The 15,563-nt window shown below is 44.8% G+C and overlaps 1 long non-coding RNA gene across 1 annotated transcript; it reads left to right on the top strand.

Moving 5' to 3' along the window:
* The first annotated feature begins 7,823 nt into the window (after window positions 1-7,823).
* On the top strand, window positions 7,824-14,657 carry LOC142586979 (uncharacterized). The gene is made up of 3 exons (XR_012829321.1): window positions 7,824-7,897; window positions 8,808-8,891; window positions 14,211-14,657. It is a non-coding gene; the product is annotated as an uncharacterized LOC142586979 (long non-coding RNA).
* Window positions 14,658-15,563: the final 906 nt, after the last annotated feature.

A 15,563-nucleotide genomic window follows, 5' to 3' on the forward strand; every position in this document is an offset into this window, starting at 1 on the left:
AATGGATGGTGGACTCTTTACTTAGGCGCTATAAAACGTCAAATTGCCTTTTATTTCGACAACGTCATTGTGTTTTCTCCAACGTTCAAGAGCCACCTTACGAGTATATCAACAATTCTAGCTGTCTCTCGTCGAGCTGGTTTTCCAATGCACTCCGCCATGTTTAATTTCGGCAGCCCGCCAGTAACAGCGCTCGGCCATCTTGTAAATGCCACCGGCGGTCGGCCTGGCCCTGACAGGATTCGTGCCGTCAAGAACTTGCTAGTGCCATGCTCCGTTAAAGACGTTCGGAGCTTCGTTGGATTATGGTTGTACCTTCGGCGTGTTGTACGAAATTTTGCGGAGGTCCCTCAACTTTTTTTAGAGAAGGACGTGACTTCCTATTGCTACTACGAACAAGCCTTCGCGTTCTCTGCGCTAATCGATTTGCTTACCTTACCACCTATAGAGACCCACTTCGACCCAACTCCACCCACTGAAATTCTCACTGATACCTAAGGGCCAGGCACAGGCGCTGCTCTTGCTGAACATCAGCATGGCTAGAAAGAAGTCATACATACGCCCACAGCCTCGAAAGGGCGTCTTGTCACACCCTTATTAATCAAAACTGAGGAATTGAGGTAAAATTTTACCCGCACTCTGCATAAGTTCCTTTTTCAATGCCTTCAACATGGAGTCAGATGCGAAAAAAGATTACGCCCCTAAATTGAGAATAGCCCCTACTTGTACGCGTAATTTGGCGAGCAGCTAACTCCTGTGGCCATTTTTGAGCGTTTAACTTATGTCCAACCTGAAAGGCTGAAATTTGTGTGTTCGATGTGAATCTAACTTTTTGGTATCAACTAGCTCAAAATTTCATTTAAGCACCCTTCTAGAAGTAAGACAATTGCGATATTTCAAGAAGGAATTTCCAAGACGCGCCCGTGACATTACAACAGCTGTAAAGCGCGTTGGAGAACGTTCGTTGAACTTTTAACAGCCGAATATACTTTCTCTACTCCCCTTTTACGAAAAGGCATATCCTCATAAAGAAAAATATGAAAAGGAAGTGGCATTGAAATCACGCATGATATCCTGACACCTGCTAACGTCATAGGAGAAGGCACGTGTATATAAGAAGGCGCAAGTATAGAGCCATGATCTGCTTCTGAAGATCCAGTCTTAAATAGGATGGGGAAACTCAGCATCATTGCAATAGTCGTCTTCGTTTTGAACGCAGCGCAAGCGCGGTCTTTCTCTAGCCCAACCACCAGCGCCCCTCCTTTATTCATGAATTACAGTGTTGCGAGGGTGAGTTATAATGCGTTGCTTTTTCTTGAAAAAAGAAATACTGCGGCAATCATCATCGGGTAATGTGTAGCATTTCCGAAAGTCAAGACGCGAGTGTATTGGCGTTTTGACCAATTATTATTTGATGTTTTCAAATTCATATGACTCTGAAGCCGAATTTCGAGTCACCCTCACGTCATCGTCTACTGGCATTGCTGTTGTTGCTTTCGTGTTGTTGTTGTTGGTAGGATATTGTACTATGTTGCTGGGCAGCGAGCGGACTATCGGCTCCAGGTCGACCGAAACGCTCTTGATTTGGACGACGAGTCCAAAACTGACCCCCGAAAACTAACCACCGCTCACTTGCGCAGACATGATATGAAAGATGCACCAGGTGGTCGGAGATGGGCGTTGAGCACTGGGAGGTACGAGCGGTACTCCTGATGAAGAACTCGGTGGTCGGTGCTTTGGGAGGCGCAAGACCATGCTCCGATGCAGGGAAACTCCGCACGGGGCGTGCAGCCGAAACACTATGTCGACCCTTCCACCCCCCTCACCCCCCCCCCCGCCCCCCCGCGCAGCTGTTCGCTCGAGGACCGCGGCAGACACTGGCCGCGACACCATGACGACGTCCGATTGGAACCAGAAACGATCGCACACCAAGTTCGTGTTCGACGAAGTGCTCTCGAAAGTACGCGTCTGTGCCCCGCAAGGGCCGGTCCTCTAATCTGCAACGCTTCGTTCTGGGCGGCCTGTTCGGGTAGCGGTCTCCTAGCCTTGTCACTGTCCTTTGCCTCGCGGTGATTCTGGTCTCGCTCACGCTACGTGGCGCTACGTGGCTACTTCTTGGTACGACGGCCCAGCATCGAACTTGCCCGTGACTTTGTCTCATGCCTCGCTGCCGTCGCCACTTCAGTACGCATCGTGTACATCTATCGTTTCTGCATAGCCTTACGGTCTTTTTTTGACAAAGAATAGAAGAAAAACGCTCAGAATATGTCCTTTCCTAAAAACGAGAAGGATAACTTATGAATACTTATTGAAAATGCGTTATGATTAGTAATCGGAAAAAAAACCGTTCCACGGAGGTTTTTACAAATGCATTTCATGTGAAGTTGAATTGGAAGTAGCAGGCTCTTTTTTTTACCTCTCATGAGATAAGTAAAACAGTCAATACCAACATTATTTAGGTGATAATTGCGTACAAAGTACGAAGCTATTCTGAGTCTTATGGAGATATTTTTGAAATAAAATAATTGACGCCATCCCGGCTCTGCTAAAGTTGATGCCAAGGGCGGCTTTTGAAAAGTTGCACTAGAACTGCTGAGGTTGTCTGCCAAACCTAATGTGTTAGATTAATGGCAGTAATAATAATTTGAAGTAATGGCACTAATTGAAGTAATGGTAAATTTGACAGCATGCCGCCGCCCATAGCCATGCTGCAGACACTGAAATCAGTTGTCAGGCTGGTTGTTATATATATATATATATATATATATATATATATATATCTATATATATATATATATATATATATATATATATATATATACAAAACGCTAGGAACCTCACTCTGCACGTCGTAAGCTGCCGGCGGTGCGGCAGTTTGCGTAGCAGTAATAGTTACCAGGAAACGTATGCGGGGACAACTAGGGGTTCCGCATTGTTCTCAGAAGCGCCTCATCATCAGTTATGTGGTTCGGATGATTATTTTGTGGTCGCTCTTCATTCAATCATATGTTGTTATGTATGTTGCCTGCGTGATTCCAAATAATGTATCCACTGTTCGCATTACTTTGCTGATTGCTTGAAGCGTCTGCCTTGCGGGGGTACGAGCCACTGCTCCTGGCTCCGCCGCGCAGACAATGCGGTCGGCGCAAATTTTGGCTCACGGACGCGGACACGACAATGAAAAATGTCGACCAACTAGAGGCTAAGAATTGTGCTTGTGACCTGAAGGAATCAACATATATATATATATATATATATATATATATATATATATATATATATATATATATATATATATATATATATATATATATATATATATATATATATATATATATATATATAGAGGTCCCAAACTGCGTGTAATGTCAAGAGTAGTCGAAGGAGGACGGTTACGGAGCAAGGAGACTAGCTACTCTATGTAATCTTTTTGTGTGATCTTCCCAAGTAAATAGAAAAAATAAAAACTTTTTATTTTACCTTCACGCTACACTGCCATGCATGACACTTGCTTCCTTGTATAACAAAGGGCATATTCCCTGAACAGGTGTTTACGTTTTCAATATATTCTATCACAATGTTCGTTTTACGGCACATTTATGCCTATGTACATTTTTACATTTCTTAAATCATTAATGTTTATTTACCTGCTACTTATTTCATTTTTATGCAGTCTATTAGTGTATCCTACCTGCCTGCTCAAATAAACTAATAGAGTCGCATGCCTTTACAACGAAGCGACCTGTATAACGAAGGATTAATTCTGTGTCGAGCGAAGTACCTTTCATGTGCACAGACACAGCCTGTACAGCAAAGACACTCAAATTCACCGGGGGGTTGATTTATTGCTTTGCTACAAACACTATGTGCTAGCGCCGCCGCCTTTACCCTTTGCAGATGCCACAGAGCTGCGTTCCGCGCTTACGGCAGCGTCAGAGACACACTTGAACGCGCCTATATCAGCCAGTGTCACAGTTCTGCTGCACCGCCTCAGAAAGCGATCAGCTCGTAGGCTGGTCGATCTGACGCAAAAGCTGGCGTCACAGCTTAGGAACACGTATTCGTATTGTCGACGTAAGGATGGGATCGCGACCGACGACTGTAACGCCTTCAATTTCAGTCATAGAGCGGAAAACAGGCGACCTGTCAACGAAGGCAACTATGATGGGTAGGGTCAACTGGTCAATAAAGTCGCACGTGCTCCCTGAAGGCATCAATGTTGGCGGATTCCAGACTATCGTTACGTAAGAATGACAGGCATAATCATATGTGCACCATAGATGTACCATTCATTTATACTATATATAATATTTGGGGTTTTACGTGCCAAAACCACTTTCTGATTACGAGGCACGCCGTAGTGGAGGACTCCGGAAATTTTGACCACCTGGGGTTCTTTAACGTGCACCTAAATCTAAGAACACGGGTGTTTTCGCATTTCGCCCCCATCGAAATGCGGCCGCCGTGGCCGGGATTTGATCCCGCGACCTCGTGCTCAGCAGCCCAACACCATAGCCACTGAGCAACCACGGCGGTACCATTCATTTGCGAATCCGGCAACATTGATGCCTTCAGGCAGCATGTCCGGATTTATTGACTAGTTGCCTTCCCCCAGAAAGATCACGCACTCGCGACGCCTGTGGCGGAAAGGATGTTCCACATCCGCCGCGAGGGTATGTGAGTGTTGGCGCGGGCTAACAATATCAAGGTTAGCTCTAGTAGCAACATATATATAGCCAAGAAAGTGGATGGGGAAACGGCATCGCGGTAGCTCAATTGGTAAGAGCATCGCACGCGTAATGTGAAGACGTGGGATCGTTCCCCACTTGCGGCAACTTGTTTTTTCCTCCCCTTTGATTGCCATTTATTTAAAATTTCTTTAATTCACTTGGTAAGTACAAGCAATTTTCCCTTTGCTTTCCTTGGTGGCTCACATTCTTCGCTTCTCCGGATATGATTAATCAAAATCGGGCCAATCGATGGACTACATTTCTTCTCGGTAAAGCAAGGTCAGATGAGACAGGCCGCTGCCAGATATTCACCTGCAGTGTTGTCACTCATGTGATGTAGAACAAATGAAAAGTACACCCATGGTTTATGGTGCACCTATGGTACACCTATTATGCCTGTTTATGGAAATTCAAACGAAACCGCAGAGGGATTGGGCGAAGGCCACTTTCAGTTTCCTGCTGGAATGTTCCCCTTGTTGCTGAAAAAAAGTTCCGCAGAATATTTTGTACTTTTTGTTGATTATGCTTATTATTTGATGTGTTATGCACATTTACACAGAACAAAGATTTTTTTCTAGGTATTCATGTCTGGTCCCTAATATGTTAAGAGGGATAACCCCGTATATTCATGAATAGTACGGCTGCTAGAGAGGCACAGTTATTGTACCTCTGGAATATATATGTGGCGCGCTGCGATTAGGTCAACGGGTTTACAAATCGAACCTAATATTTACAGTTTATCCTTTCCTTTTTTTTAGTTTATGAACACCACTGAACCGATTTGGACTGCGCTGTCAACTGAAAACAGTACGGCCTGGTGCAGTGTTGACAGGACGGCCAACATAACCGGCAACACCATATATTTTAACCGTTCTTTTGTTGACGGTGGCGGCAAGTAAGCCTGTGAATCTTTATTACTTGCGATTATTTATTTGTGACGACCGATTCGATAGCACCTTGGTAGGTATGGATGAAAGCAAATAGTAACGAGGGATTCCTACGGCGAGGTACCATATCCGAAGAAGTAAACAAAGCCGCTGCTTCCGAAACATTGCCGTTAACATCAGTTACCCATGGCCTTGAACTGGTACGGCCCCTGACTTCAGAGGAGCCTTATCCTCTACCTGGCTCGCATTTTGGCAGCAGCGGCAGCGGAGCCGAAATATTTAGTTACGTTGGCCCTCCTGCGCACAGGTTTGCGCGGAATGTTGTGTAATCCATTTTTTTACACCGTCGCGGCTGCCAAACGTGATGTATAAATGTCTGGCACTAAGAAGACGCCTGAACTGACAAAGCTCCTTAATGATATTCGGCGAGAAATGCATGACATGTGAAGCGCTATCGAAAAACAACTCTCAAAGGAATACAAATATATTAAACATTCTACTGATTTCTTCACTCCGTTTGACGCTATGATAACACACTGTGCTGCTATTAAAAATAAAAACGCGTATTTTTTTTAAATAAAAGAAAACGCTGCTTCGACAGCCAAATGTCGGGTACTTGCACGGCAAGTGTGTGGACTCGAAGAGAGCTCGACAAGCGAGGAACAGTACTCAAGGAAGAGAAACGTTGAAAGTGTGCCATTCAACGAAAAAAAGAACTTCTTTTGGAGTTTTACCGAAGCTCGGCGGTCTGGTTAGTGAGACAATCTGTGAAGCAGAGGTCGACGGTTGTCACCTTGCACCGCGGAAAGACGGTGGCTGTCCGAATGCTGTCGTTCAGTTTTTTTTGCGTTCACAGCGTGATGGGCTCATTTAAAAGGTCCCAAAAAAAGCGCATATGTGCTACTGATCTTGGTGAATATGATCGTACTTCCATTTTCGCGAACGAGCCCCTCTGCAGAACACTGCATAAGATTTCTGGGAAGTTATTGCGCTAAAGAAAGACAAACATTGTGTGCACTCGAGCATTGTAAGGCAGAAAGTAGGTGTGCACTCGGGATGGTAAATATTTCCAGCGGAAAATTGGCACGTCACATGCAGTACGCATATTTGCAGTTGCTGTGCATATCTGCATATTGCACGTGTGTATTGGACGTCCTCCTTAACTGCAACAGCGAATAAACAATGAAATAAATTGTGGGGTTACATGAGCCAAAATCACGATCTGATTATGAGGCATGCCGTAGTGGAGGAGTTCGGATTACTTTGGAACACGTGGCTTACATTAAGATGCACCTAAATTCGAATACAGCGGTGTTTTCGCATTTCGGGGTTTTTAGGGTGTGTACAAGAAGTCATTCAAACGCAAAACAAGAAAGCCAGAGAAACAAAAGTAAACTTTGGATTACTGACAGCACGTTGAAATTGATCAAACAAGAAGTCAGACCTAATCTTGGTCTGACTCGTCATAAAAAATATGCTACGCAGGGTCTTGAGCGCTGGCAGCTGCCCGCTAACGTATAAAATTTTTGACCTGGTTCAACTGCTTACTATTTTAGTGAGTGTCAAGTGCCTGAGCCAAGTCCGCTCTGCTGAGAGAGCCTGCTGTGGCACAAACGGTCGCGTTGTTTCCGTTGGTGTCGCGGTTGGCCAGTACTGGCACAAATTTATTACCTCTGTGACAGCTATACAAAAGCTGGCGTGGCAAGTTGGTAAAATGATCTTCATGGTTGCAGAACCGGTGATTCGCGGCACAAGTGAAGTAAAAGAAAAGTACGTTTCAAGTTAACTGGCCTCGTCCAACATTGTGTAGGCCCCACGCTCTGAGAGGATGACAACCACTTCTCAACAGCGTGCGTATCAGTTCCACCGAACCTAACTGTGCTACGCTGAAGCAGCAAGCAGGGACAAGCGATGGCCTGAAACGGGGATTTACACCTTGACTGGTGGCTTCGTTGGCATGGCAGAACGTTGTAGATACAGCTTTAAAATTTTTAGAGCATCTGCACCTAAATATATAGAGATTTATTTTAAAATACCGCTTCAAAGCCATTGAGGAACATATGAAGCCTTTGAGCGAAACTCGATGTCTGGAGCTACGTGGTCTACTGGCACAGAGGTGCTCGCATTGCCGTCATTAATGCCTTCCGAATATTGTCTATGTTCCTCTTTACGCTATGGTGAATGAGAAAGACTACTTTTACATCCACAGGTGGGTTAGCCTTACATATGAAGGAGAGGTTCCGGAGAATATGACAGATGTTATGTTGGCAGGAATTACAGGTACGTAGAGATGGGTACATATGTTTGACATACGTGTGTAGAGATTGTGTTTGCCCATAGTCAATATAATTTAAAAGATAACATATTAGCATGCTTTACAAATACGGAGTTGATATCTACCAGCCCTTGTTGCGGTTAGTACTTGCTTTCTTCACACTCAAACGTAATGACGAAATTTGCAAGCCGCCTTTTTATGTTCCGGACCTGAATAAGTTAGTCCACATGAGCATGCAATAGAGTTTTCTAGCTATTTTCCTTTAGTTACAATTTAAGGTAATTGTTTATTACACGATGTCATATTATCGACACTGAAATAAGGACGGAAACACTAAGAAAACTAAGTATTTGTAAGTAGTTGCAAGACTAAGTGCTCTAATTTAGCTCGAACTACTAGGCTTAAAGACACTTCACGCACTGCAGCAGGATATCTTAAGGCGAGAATGAGATGTACGTGGTCTCAGGCGTGTTTGCAAATAAGCCAGCCACACCTTATGAGATGACCTAGGGAGAAGCTGTGTACAACGCGACATGATCTAATGTTCTAGGATTTTCGTCTGCTTGATGAAGGTTGATGCAAAGTGTAATAAGGAAGGGAATCTGTCCAGACGAACCCAGGCTCACAAATGTCATTAATGTTTCAACAATCAAGGGACATAAACTCAGGAACTCACGCGGTGGAGACTTCACGGTGTTTCATTAAAATTTATTGTTTTTTTATTCCTCGCACACCGAGATCTGCCACATTAAGTGATGGCTGTGCGGCTAAAATATTTACGTCGTGTACCAGTTGACACCAAGAGTCATTTTTTGAAATTTACAAAAACGTGCCATCATGATGATTTCTCACTTTTTGGACTTTATATTGTCGAATGGCGTTTTCTTTATATTTTTCTTCCCATTAAACATATAGGATGGACACTAAACACCATCGAAAAATTGATGTATGCAACATCGAACTACAGCTGCGGTGTGTTTTATGTGGACTACGCTAACGGTAAGTAAGGGGAAGACAACTACAATATTTGCTACTTTGGAAATGACAGCTAATTATATATTGTTTTTATTAAAATAAATATGAACGTGATATCAAGCTCTTTCCCTTCCACAGTGTTGGTTAGGATGTAATGCACTGTAACTTTGCGTTTATGAAATCTTCATACGTAGTCGTAGCGAAATTCTAAAGGTGCAAACCTTCTATCACAGTTATGAGGCCCGTATTACATGCAGTTGTTTGATCGAATATTACTACGCCATTACGTAGAAATGGCGGACAGGCATGTGAACTTTTACAATTAATGGTTGCCTTTGGCAAGTAATGACGCTGCATGTTTCAGGCGCGATTTGGAACCTGGCAAGCAACAACTTCCCTGGGAAGTTGAGGAAGGTAGCTCTGGTGGGCGAAACTGCATGCTCCGACCCAGTCGTTGTTCGGATCACCAATGTCGTTGTTGTGGTCGGAAAAAGGAACCAGGAAATTTTGGAACCAGAACAGCGATCGGCAGCACTGATGCACTGTGCACATAACGAAGCCATCCACGTGATATTCAGAGTTATCCGTAAGCCAGGCGGTTAAAGGCCTTCGCCGGCATTTTTTTTACAGATGTGAAAAAATCACGAAATTATCGTCGGCCTAATAGTACCATACAGGCAGTCTTTTGTGCAGGTGAAAAAGTACGGTTTGCGCTTTTGCTGGGGGGCTGCTGACGAAGCAAGCCTCGCTGACGCACTCGAACCACGCGAGCCTGAGGTTCCATTGAATACAGCCGCGCTGTCCGCAATGCCGACCGGAATAGAGTGCAATTTTCGTTAAACCACTGTGGCATCGATGGAGGTGATGTGCTTGTAAGGTTTAGTGCAGTGCATCTTGAACTGCGGATATACGGGTCATGCGTCCTGTTAGGGGTCATGAAGGGTGCAACTATATCAACAGTGCGGCTGCTGAAACAAGGGAATTTTCTGTGTCGGTGCCGATGCTAATCCTGCGCCATTTTCTTTACCAGTAATATATATATGTATATATATATATATATATATATATACATATATATATATATATATATATATATATATATATATATATATATATATATATATATATATATATATGTCTGTGTGTGTGTGGGCGGGAGAAAGGAACCACCCGAATCATACCAATCTAACAAGAACACCAAGAACCGCATAGAAGAAAATACTTGTCCTTATTAAGTGAAATAAACTAATTATAAAATACGGAAACTAAATTGGATGAAAAAAAATAACTGGTCGAAGGTGCGGCACGAGCCCACGTCGTCGTGTTACGCATGCGATGCTCCTACCAACTGAGCTACCGCGGCGCCGTTTTCCCATCCGCTTTCTGGGGTATTTAAGCTTATCTACTATTACCAACCCCGGGCAATCTAAACAAGACATTGGGCCGATCCTGAAGACAACACAGTCTGAAGCACAGTGAGCTAGCGCATTGAACCGATCCCGAAATAGTTCAGTCTAAAAAATGTGGCCGTAACATTTTCTTTTTGCGGTGACCTTTATCGAAAGAAAGGGTCTTTTTAAATTTCTACGAGGCAGGGCGGAATCGAACCCGCGTTCACAGGGATTCGCGATAGAGGAGCTCAGGAGCAGTACACGCTGATGCACACCAGCGCTACAAGTGCGCTGTCAGATTCCACGTAAATTAGGACTCAGCGCAAATAACAATGTGCAGATTTGGCGGCGATGCCGCTAGAGGGAGACGCGTGCCCAGACGGACGCGCGAGGGAGGATCCCCGGCTGCAGTGCGTAACAGGTTGTGCATAACAGATTTCGGCTATTCGCCTACATGCACAATCATTGTAGATGGGGTCTACCGGGATTCTTTATCCCTGTAATTTCAAGTGTACGAAAGTTTGCGGTTATTCTTAACAATTGTTTTAGGAAAAACTTCAGGGAAAGCTTTCACAAGTAATGCTACTCGGAATATATAGAGCGAAAGTTATTAAACACTGTTGATTGATAACACACTGGAACCAGCTTGGAAAAAGGAATGCTTGTAATACAGTTATTTTACGATGCAATCATCGATGATCAGAGTTGTACTTATATTTGCAATATCTATGAATATTAGGAAGAACCTTCTTGCAGATATTCTTTGTGTTTACTGCCAAAAAATTTTGAATTTGAGAGTATGACGGAAGCCAGTCTGGTCGGGATGATGCACGCTTAAAAGGAACAGGTCTGGACACCGACCAAAATGCTTGAAAAGAATTATTTACGTTGCGGCTCCCCCACGGGAGCCTTGTTCACAATGAAACAAGATGCAGAGCTGGCGCCACTTTTTATGTGCGGCTCAAAACATGACTAAGGCGCCTGGCATACATGGGCGGCAGATTGCCCTCGTTGTCATTAAGAGGGTGCGCCGTGGATTTGATGATTAGGGACTAATCATCAATTAGGATTAGGAGATTTTAGGAGATTAGGAGAATTAGGATTAGGAGATAAAGAAGTGAAGAATGATTTCGTTTCTTGGCAGTCACGTGAGATTTCTCCCTTTAATCGTATGTGATGTGGTTACGCAGTGTTCGGCCAAGGCATTCAATGCAATGCGTCGTTTCTGGACGTCATTCATGTCTTGCTTCGGTTTTGTTTTGAAGTTGCAGGTTTCACCGACGTAGACGTACAGACAGTCCGCACACCCCGCCTGCGAACTTGTCCTTTTTCAAACGGTCTTTTACATGCACGAGCTCGCGTCGAAGTTTCCGGGAGGGCATGTGCGCAACATGCACGTCATATGACCGCAGGGCGCGTGGAAGAGTCTCGCTTATGCCGGGCACGTACGGTATCCAAGCCAGTATTTTGGGGGGTCCAAGCGGGGTGGGTACGGTGCGAACAAGCTGGCACCCTACTGAGTCTATGAAGTACTCAGGGTATCCACAAGCCATAATTTCACGCCGCACAAGTTCATTGTCCTCCAGCGGAAGACCGCATGGCGGACAGTGCACATGTGCGGTGGGAACTGATGGCTTGTGGATACCCTGAGTACTTCATTGACTCAGTAGGATGCCAGCTTGTTCGTCACTCCAGTGATTAACACCGGCAAAGGGACACCGTTGACGTGAACTTCAAGTAAGTTCTGGTTGATTGGGAGCGTCAATGGAGGATTTCGACACGACGAAGATAATGCAGGACTGCCTCCAGGAGCTGCATGGTCTAGTTTTCCGTCCGGGAGGTTCCATAATTGGTCGGTGACAAATAGACTGGGGCGACGGGGTCCAGCGGCGCTCAGGTGACGGCGAGCGAGCAGGACGACTGACATCGACGGATACGACAGAGGTAGGAGGCATACAGCGAGTCGAGTAACGTTGCGGGTTGGCATATTGGCGAGAAGACGGGAAAAAGGAGCGCGAATACGGCGACGTCCACGAGGGGCGGCAGTGACGAGCCACGTGGGCGATGTGGAGGCCACGGAAGCAAATAGGCTTGTCGTCCAGGGTTCTCGACTCCGTAGGGTTGCAGTATTTGGGAGGCGACTACAGATGGCTGTGAGGCGTAGCTGTCGGCACCCGTGGGGTGTAGTCGGGAGACGGAGGAGGCAGCAGGAAAACCGGGGTTTGCAAATTTTTACCGCACAACTGTCTGAAATGGAGAGATCGCTGGGGCTCGTTCGTCAATCGGGGGGTCAAGTGGGCGCAGATGGAACGGCGCGTAACTTGTAGCCTCGAGCTCGAGACGAACAATACGTGTTACATTCTCATTTAAGGGTGGTGAAGCGGTAAGGTCGACGCAATAACGACGTCGCAGCCGTGTTAGGGAGCCGGGGGAACTATGGTATGATGCCGCGGCTTTTCGCGAGCTGCAAGTCGCGGCATTCCTTGGCAATGACGTCTATGGTGGACACATTGTTGAAGGCCGACCAGTTGAACGCATCGTCCGCGATCAATCTGAGTACGTGGCCATCTGTGTCAACCTCGAACGGTTTGTCATCCACTTTCTGGAAAAGAACGAGCACGTCTTGTACGTACGAAACATAAGGTTTAGTAGAACACTGAACTCGGGTAGCAAGCCCTTTTCTAGTAGCCAGCTGCCGATCAGTGGGATTTCCCGAAAGGTCACTGAGCTTCTCATTGAAAGCATCCCAGCTAGAGATCTCGTCCTCGTGTGTCCGAAACCAATCACCAGGAGTTTCGCCCAAGTAGAATAGAACATTGGCTAGCATAATGGTAGGGTTCCAGCGGTTGTTTCGGAGCGGCTAACACGCTCATACAGGCTGAGCCAATCGTCAACATCAGCATTATCTTCGCCGGAGAATATGCCAGCATCGCGCTGATTGGTAACCGTAACGTACGTTGTTGTCGGGGTCGCACGAGTAAATGCCGACGAGGTGTCGTCAACGGGAGACATTGCGGAAAGCAGGATGGCGCGGCCGCTGCGGAGCTCTGTGGCGAAGACGGGGAACGGCACCCTCCACCAAAATGTTACGCGAACAAAGGATTAAGAACTGGAGGCTATTTACAATGTATATTAACAAAGGATAACTGCAGCGCTGGCCAGTTCAGCCGACATCTCGAGAGCCAGAGGGCGTTCGCCGTCTTCGTCGGGCGCCCGCGTGCATCGTCCACAAGAAACACGCAATATGCATGTGTCGATATCATTTGGTCGGTGGGAATTCAGACACAAAGCTATCGCGTTTCATGTTATTTCACTACTTCATAAACGCACTTTATGAGTGTTTTCTGTCAACTGTGGAGACGCAATGGTACAGATCATACAGGAGGCAATTTCAACACAATTTGTCGACAATAAAGCACATAAACTACTTTCGTACACTTGCGCATCCATCGACCTGTACACCATGGATGAATATTTTATATCTTTACCGTTTACTTATTTTGATAAGTATTGCAGTTAATGTGCAATGTATTGTAGAAGGTATCCTATGAGGTTAAAGGGGAGGGGATAATAGAACTATCAAGTTACGTTAGAGGGTAGCGTTTAAAGAGGCCAGAGTGTAGGGATGAAACTGAAAGATAAATTTCGAAGCGCTTCAGGGGCAGGGGCGGGGGAGTATTGGGTAGAGTCCGAACAGTGGCAAACAGCACAGCTAGGATTTCCGCAGGGTGTACGAATTTGAATAAACAGCTTGGCTGTTATTGACGTGTGAGCTTCCCTGTTTTTCATGCGCCTGTGAACATTTTCTCTAAGAAATAGAACCTGTAGGCTATCGTTAACAGATGCTTTCTTTAGTGAATTGACCTTCAGTGTAATTGAATCGCTCTTGAACAGTACAATTGAATCGCTATTGAAAGACACGTAACATGTTTACTTTTCTTATTTTTTATAGAGAGGACATCATATGCTGCACAAACACCATATGATGGGTGGTATGACCTCCGTGTGAGAAACTCTTCCATACAAAGCATACCCCCAAGCTGCAAACAACAGCTTGAGAGCTTTAAAAAAGCGCCGCAGTTTTCTATCTACAACGACACCTGCCAAAGTTTGTAATACATTTCGGCAGATCTAAGCCGCTGTTAGCTGCGATTAATAATGGCAAACAACTACTTGTTAACTGCTTTAGAATATTGTTGACGAAGAATAAAACATGGAAGTGCATTACATTCGCCGTCGTAAGTTTTTCGAACGTGTTTGCGCTAGCCATAGACATTGTTTCATTCATTAAGCCTCTGATTTTTATATATCGCCTACAAAAATGCAAATATATTGTTCGTAAGTTTATTTGATTCAGGAAAAGACCTGAGAGCCAGTATTTGACCTTGCTCTGTATTCAAGAAGCAAATTGACCATCGGAAACGTTGTAAAGCCTTGAAGCAATAAAACTTTTTTTGCCCCTAGTTTATCAAAGCAACGCGTCTGACAGTCGACTGTCTTATATGTATATATATATAAATATATATATATATATATATATATATATATATATATATATATATATTGGTATGGCTGAGGCAATCAAGCTGGCCCCGGTAGAAAAATGAAGCAAGAGAGTACGACGTACGGTGAATAAGCACAGTATATTTGACGGACGTTTCGGCTGGTGGACCAGCCTTTGTCAAAGTAACATGTACATGCTACAGTTGCATGTCACCACATTGTCATCCTACTTGAGCGCTTCTGTAGTTCCAAAAGGTTTACAGCTAAGATTCAAACCGGGCACCTCCGAACTTACCGCTTTTAACAATACAAAGTGGCAGCAGATATTAAATAATTCCTCGGTGGAGTTACTGCGTGTAGTTGTTGATCATTACAAATCGTGTATGTTACATCTTGATAGCGAAGAAAAGCGCCTCGCTACGCATTTGGGGGATGCGGGAACCTGAATACTTGGCAGCCTTTGAACATACGAAGAAGGACAACTTATCCGCGCTCAAACGTAATAAGGTCTTTCGCGACGGCGTAGCCCCTTCTGAATGATTTGCCAATACAAAAAATGTCCTCGTTGAACCATCACTTATAAGAAAGCCCACTGAACCGTGCAACAATCTTGTAAAGCTTTCCACGGTTACGCTTTCCGATGCTCACATAACGGCCTCATCGAAAGATAATAATTTTTGCCCAGCCTCAGGTGGATTCAGCGAATCTTAGCGTTTAAAAGACCTAGACAACTTTTCTCGAAACATGCGCCTTAAAGAGTACTTTCATAACCGTGACAGTGCTTGTGAGACTAGACTACTAG

The sequence above is a fragment of the Dermacentor variabilis genome, chromosome 7, assembly GCF_050947875.1.
Source record: "Dermacentor variabilis isolate Ectoservices chromosome 7, ASM5094787v1, whole genome shotgun sequence".
In the NCBI taxonomy this organism is placed as follows: domain Eukaryota; kingdom Metazoa; phylum Arthropoda; class Arachnida; order Ixodida; family Ixodidae; genus Dermacentor; species Dermacentor variabilis.